Genomic DNA, 6,858 nt, shown 5'->3' with positions numbered 1-6,858 from the left:
TCCGTCTGAGCACAACAATAGCGTTTGGTTGGTTTTCACCACCAAGTGTCACATATTAACTGTGTATATGATGATTTGGGGTGTGACAGTACAGTACAGTAGAGTAGAGGGACCCCCCGAGGATCACCACACAGTTACTCTGTCATTTCTCGACCGTTTCAGACGTGGGGCGACACGCCGGAACCGGCCCGCCGCCATGGGCGCGTTCCTGTGGGGCAGTTCACACAGGTGTGATTTTGTATTAACATTGGGGCCTGTGCAGTCGATGCACATTTGTGCTCTCCTGTCAACTTATTGAAAAAGTAAAACAGTCAAATCGATCGACACGTCTGTAAATGGCCACGACACGTCGACTCACCAAATATGAGTCGTTTAACATCCATAATTTAAACCATTATTCGTGTCCCATCATATAAAGTCATTATCCAGGTCACATCAAAGTCCTTATTGTATTCCTTCATTCCAGACCAGTGTGTGGAGTCCAGTCTGCAGGTGAAGATCAGTCCTCCAGCCACCACTGTTTCTATTACACAGGAATGTAAAAAATCATAACAATTATGCAATTGGTAACTACTTTTTGAATTTTGGCATGGTGTTAGGTATGGGCATAAGGTTTTCAAAAACCATCGCAAACTAATTTGGCTCGCTCCCTAGTGGTCAATGAAACCACTATTACATATGTCAGTATATGGTTGGAACCCCGAATAATTGATAGAAGAGATTTTTCAATGGATTATGTTACCATTGAGTGTGCTAAATAACATACAATTTTTGTACGGAAAACGAACAACTTGAAAGGCATCGTTTTCAAGATGGCGTCCACGATGGCTGCCGGGAGCTTAAAATGCCTGTTTCATTCCAAAGTTGGAAACCGACCACTAGGGGGCAAGCCAAATTATTTTACGATGGTTTTTGAAAACATGACCATACCTAACAGCATGCCAAAATTCAAAGACCAGTTACCAAGTGCATAATTGTTGTGATTTTTTACATTAATCACAGTTTATACATTATATAGGCATTTTAGCTCCCAGCAGCGCCAAGTAAAAAATCATAACAATTATGCACTTGGTAACTGCTTTTTGAATTTTCGCATGCTGTTAGGTATGGTCATACGGTTTTCAAAAACCATTGCAAACTAATTTTGCTCGCCCCCTAGTGGTCGGTTTCCAATGAAACCATAGGCATTTTAAGCTCCCAGCAGCTCCATCGTGGACGCCATCGTGCAAACGGTGAATTTCTAGATGTTTGTTTTTCGTAAGAATTTAGTATGTTATTTAGCACACCCACTAGTAACATAATCCATTGAAAAATCGCTTCTATTAATTATTTGGGGTTTCAACCATACACTGACATATCTAATAGTGGTTTCATTGCAAACCGACCACTAGGGGGCGAGCCAAATTAGTTTGCGATCTTTTTAGAAAACCTTATGCCCATACCTAACACCATGCCAAAATTCAAAAAGTAGTTATCAATTGCATAATTGTTATGATTTTGTACATATTAAATCCCAGTTTATAGGCATTTTAGCTAATTTTAGCCACCGTGGACGCCATCTTGAATACGATGCCTTTCTGGTTGTTCGTTTTTCCTAAAATGTTAGTATATTATTTAGCACACCCAATAGTAACAATCTAAAAAAAAATCTATTTTATCAATTATTTTGGTTTACAACCATAGCTATACGTATCTAATATTTGAGTCTGTGCAAACAGCCCACTAGGGGGCGCACCCAACGTGAAAACCTTATACCCATACCAAAATTAAAAAACTAGTCACCAAAAGCCAAATCTTTACAAGTGTGCCCCCAGCTATAGAGACAGTGTAGTGTCTCAGTGATCTAGGATCATACTGTAGATAAACCAAGAACCTTCAGTCTAAACACTATAATATCACACAATAAATAATCTGTACATTGAAACTAGACAAACTGTAGGATGCCAGGTCAACAAATGAACCTAGCATCTGTCTAAATGCTAAGTTACATTTTATCCTCTGCATAAGACTGCCTGGTCGAAAAGACTAGTCATGTGCTACGGCTAAACTGGAGTCTGAAGGGGTAAATCTAAGGATTATGGCAGAAATGTGTATTTTATTCTGATCACTTGTGGAGCTATCATCAGGGGTGAAAGTGTGTCTGTACTAAGGATGTGAAGATGAACCGGTCAATCGGTAATTGGTTTTAACATTAACAATGTGATTTGCATCGATGCATAGACTCCTGGATCAATCTGAATGTACCATGAATTGGACTAGATCAATCTGAATGTACCATGAATCGGACTAGATCAATCTGAATGTACCATGAATCGGACTAGATCAATCTGAATGTACCATGAATCGGACTAGGGTTCAGTTAAAACATCAGTAATCTGGTCCATCAGTGTTTCCATGAAAAAAATGTAAAAAATATAATCAAACCTTTTCTCATTGTGTCTTTTCCTTAGACTCCCTGCACCTCCCTGTGTTTTCCCTAGACTCCCTGCACCTCCCTGTGTGTAAAGATGAGGTTTCCTCTGAAGAGGAGAGGAGCTCCAGTTTGGTCCAGGAGGAACCAGAGCCTCCACACATTAAAGATGAGCAGGAGGAGCTATTTCAAAGACCAGAAGAGGTTGATAGGCCAATGCTGACATTACTAGCAGTGAAAAGTGAACATGATGATGAGAACAGAGACACAGAGCCTGTAGCCAGCACCTCAACTGAACACATGAAAACACAAGGTGGTATAGAGGACTGTGGAACATCACAACCAGCTAGTGATGACCAGCTCCTCTCTTCACACTGTTCTGAATCTGACATCACTGAAGACTGTGATGAGTGGCAGCCCAGTGTAGATCAGTCACCTTTAAACACACTGAAGTCAGACAAGACACAACGTGTGGAAGGACCGAGATTGTCTTTGAGCAACAAGATGTCCCGGGACCTGAAACCATCGACAGAAACTTATCCCATGCAGAGTCACACTGGGAAGAATAGTTTTGGAATAGTCTGTGATGGAATAGTCATGTTGAAGGACAATATGAAGACGCACATGATGACTCATACAGGGGAAAAGTCCTTTACCTGTTCAGTTTGTAGCAAAGGCTTTAAACACAAGGCTCAGCTAAAATCACACATGAACACTCATACAGAGGAAAAGCCATTTACTTGTAAGATTTGTAGAAAAGACTTTAGTCGAAATGGTGTTCTAAAAAGACACATGAGCACTCATACCGGAGAAAAGCCATTTACTTGTATGATTTGTAGAAAAGGCTTTAGTCAAAATGCTGATCTAAAAAGACACACGAGGACTCATACAGGGGAAAAGCCATTTACTTGTAAGATTTGTAGAAAAGGCTTTAGTCAAGATGGTGATCTAAAAAGACACATGAGGACTCATACAGGGGAAAAGCCATTTACTTGTAAAATTTGTAGCATAGGCTTTTGTTTAAATGGTGATTTAACAAAACACTCGATGACTCATACAGGTGAAAAGCCATTTACTTGTACAGTTTGTAGAAGAGGCTTTGGTGACGCAAGTCATCTAAAAAGACACATCAATAGACACTATCTATCGGCCGGTAAGATGCAGGAGTCAGTTCAATGTGCTAGACCCCTGTGACATGGATGCTGAGGTGGAGTGCCACACCTACCATCAGCTCCCAGTACTTACCGTACGACTTACCGTACGGTACGCTGAGTTGGAGGTGCCTTTGTGGTCCAAAGGCAAGAAATGAAAAGAACCTGATGTATGTTTTGTAATACTGTTGTCCCAAAGACACATTTGGCCTGAATATAAGACTACGTTAATATCCTAAAAAACGGCGTCGTATTATAATCGGGCACTACGTGGTCCATGCTGAGAATAGCTGATCTACAACACGATGCGTTGTGAGCTTTTATGTAAAAAAAAATATATATAATTAGGAATTAATTTGGATAATGGTAAGAGATATTGTAGAAGTGACTTTATTAATTTTTTTAAGGTTTGGACGAAGTCTGCGGTTATGGGCTGTGGCAATAATAATTTAAAAAAAAGAGTGAAACCATTTTTTGGAACCATGACCTTTAGTTCAAAATGTTGAATTATGAACTATGAACTGAACAAGTTCATTTTTTTAATTTTGAACTGTGAACCGAACTAGTTCATAAAAAAGTGAACTTTCCCAACGCTGTCCATTGTACCTGTCTGTCCGTCTGTGTTCATTTTATGCCCATACATGGACATATGTCTGTCTGTCCGCTAGAGACATTTGACAATTCAACATAGCCTACACACACATAATGTCTTCAAAGTGTTTGATCAAGTCTCATATATTTGATGTTTTTTTTCACACCTTGAAGCTGCTATAAGCAATATTATGTCAAAATTACCTTTTTTGGTATTCAGACGGGAGACATACTATGGTCCAACGGAGCATTGGTTCGAAGGAGCATTGGTCCGAGGTCCGTTGGGGGTCGGGAGAGGGTTGGGGTTAGGTTTAGGTGTGCTGCCCCGTGGGAGGTTAGGGTTAGGGTGAGGGTGACACAGGCAAATCGACCAATGACAAAGCTTCTAGGAAAATCTTTGAATGCAGATTGTGGCCCCTAGATGTGTCACAGAGACTAATTATTTTCTGGGAGCGTTTTACCCATTGCTGGCTGTCTGAATACCAAAAGCTTTTGACATTTTATTGCTTTTAGCAGCTTTAAAGTGGTGATTCAGTGGCGGAACGCCATTCCGTTAATAAAAGGGGATGGCATTTTAAATAAGCAGCCACTGTGCCACAAAAGCATGTCCAAGAATAAAACACAATCTACTAACATCATATTAACACACATTAGTTGCATTTTCTAATAAAGTGCTTTTGAATTGGCTCAGTGTGTTTGTGTCAGAAAACTGAAAAATGTGAAATGGGACACTCTTCTAAATCAGCACTTTTTTTATTTACAGTTTACTATGTATTCACTTTATGCACTTTTCATTTGTAGAATGACTACAGTTCAAACAAAAGTACAGGTCAATACAAAATCTGCTACGAGGATAAAACCCGAAAAAGCAATAAGACTTGTTTACATCGGGGTCCTCCATTTTCAATTCATCAGAACATTTAAAGACGTACAAATATATACACTCTTATGGGGAAAAAGTAAACCATCGTGTATATACAGTTAAAGAAAGTAAAAAAGGGAGAAACATGTACACTAAGGGGGGAGGGGGGGCTTTAACTTTTTATCAGGGGCCAGTTTCGAATTGCAGCCGTCCGTTAAGTGCTCTTTGAGAGCGGTTTCTTAATGGCTGTTGGTAGGGCACGTTTAGCTGTGGTTTTGAAGGCGGGAGGGTGTGAGAGGACCGCACGACCGGCCGCTCAACACCTACAAAAAAATCACACCCGTGTGAACTGAGTGGTGCAACTCCCCTCTCCTCCTGCCCCTCTCTCTCTCTCTCTCTCTCTCTCTCTCTCTCATTAGCAGGCAACAGTGCAGCACTCTCTCTCTCTCTCTGTTTCTGGCACAACAGCGCCACTTTGGCCCCTACTGGTACTCTATACATAGTAACATAGTCACATAGTGACATTGCTGTTCCTTGGAGTGGTTGCACCACTCAAAAATCTGTGCAGGTCAGACATGCAGGTAGCCTATCCTCCCCAAGGCACCTCCTATATCATTCATCATTTTTGTCAGCAATTTTTTCTTCTTCTTTTGAATAGTTTACATTTAGTTTTAGTCACATTTTAGTCACATGGCATGCTTTAGTGTTAGTCTAGTTGTAGTCGACTAAATGTCATAAGATTTTAGTCGACTAAATCTACAGTTGATTTAGTCGAACAAAATGTGTTTAGGCGGGCCTTGATACCGTCGTAATGACTGTTTTTTTCACTTGCTGATATTTTTCAGCATGCAACCAAGTGTAAAATGACTTATACTGGATCTCTTGTCCACTAGTCCCTTCCTAACATTTTAGTCTATTAGTTTGTATTTGTTGACGAAATCGTCAGTATATTTAGTCTTAGTTTTAGTCATCATAGCTTAGTTTTCATGTAGTTTCCATGTAGTTTTCGTCAGTGGAAAAAGGTAGTCGGCGAACATTTTTCCTCTTAGTTTCAGTCGGCGAAAACAACACAGCTGGTGCGTATGTGCTCAAGAGGGGACAAAAGAAAGACGTGCAGGAAAAAAAACAAGGCACATCATGTTTGTCAAGGAAGCGTTAAATTAAAGACATAGACACAAGAAAGTGTTTTGACTTATTTTCACTGTGGTCCTTTTGGTCTGGGACAAACAACGTCGACGGGAGACTCCATCAGTAACGGGGGCCCCTTGGTTCATACCGATGCTGGGTTCCTATTGGTTTACCTGTACTTGTCTTACTCCTATAGTGTAGTGCATTTGATGCATGTTAACTCACACACATGAAACTATAATCTCCCACACGCGTTAGCACAGGACGCACGCAGGCACGCACGTACACACGCATGCACAGGGGTCATGTTGGGGTCATGTTCATGCACCCACGCACGTGCACACACACACACACACACACGCACAGACCGAGAAAGCGGGGAAACAAAAGGGAGAGATTCACTGGGGATGTTTTTTCTTAATTTCTTCCTCCCCCTCAAATATGGTGTGTGGGCGGGGCAGAGGGGCTCCTGTGGACCTTTTGGGACTCCATCACTTCCTGGGTTGGTTCTGGTGAACAGTTACACAGCAGCAGTGGTGGTGGGAAAACGTGTACTCGCATGTCATCATGTATAGAATGGAGAAAAATAGCAGATCTACAATGTAGGCTTTTGCTGAAGTGGCTAATGCGTGTTTTCTAATAATAATCAAAATCTACAAAGTAACTAGAGTAACTAAAGTTTGATTATAGTGGAGTGAAAAGTACAACATTTGCCT

Source organism: Electrona antarctica, assembly GCF_951216825.1.
Source record: "Electrona antarctica genome assembly, chromosome: 2".
NCBI classification, from domain to species: Eukaryota; Metazoa; Chordata; class Actinopteri; order Myctophiformes; family Myctophidae; genus Electrona; species Electrona antarctica.
The sequence above is the reverse complement of the archived record's forward strand: the minus strand, read 5'-3'. Positions refer to the sequence as shown.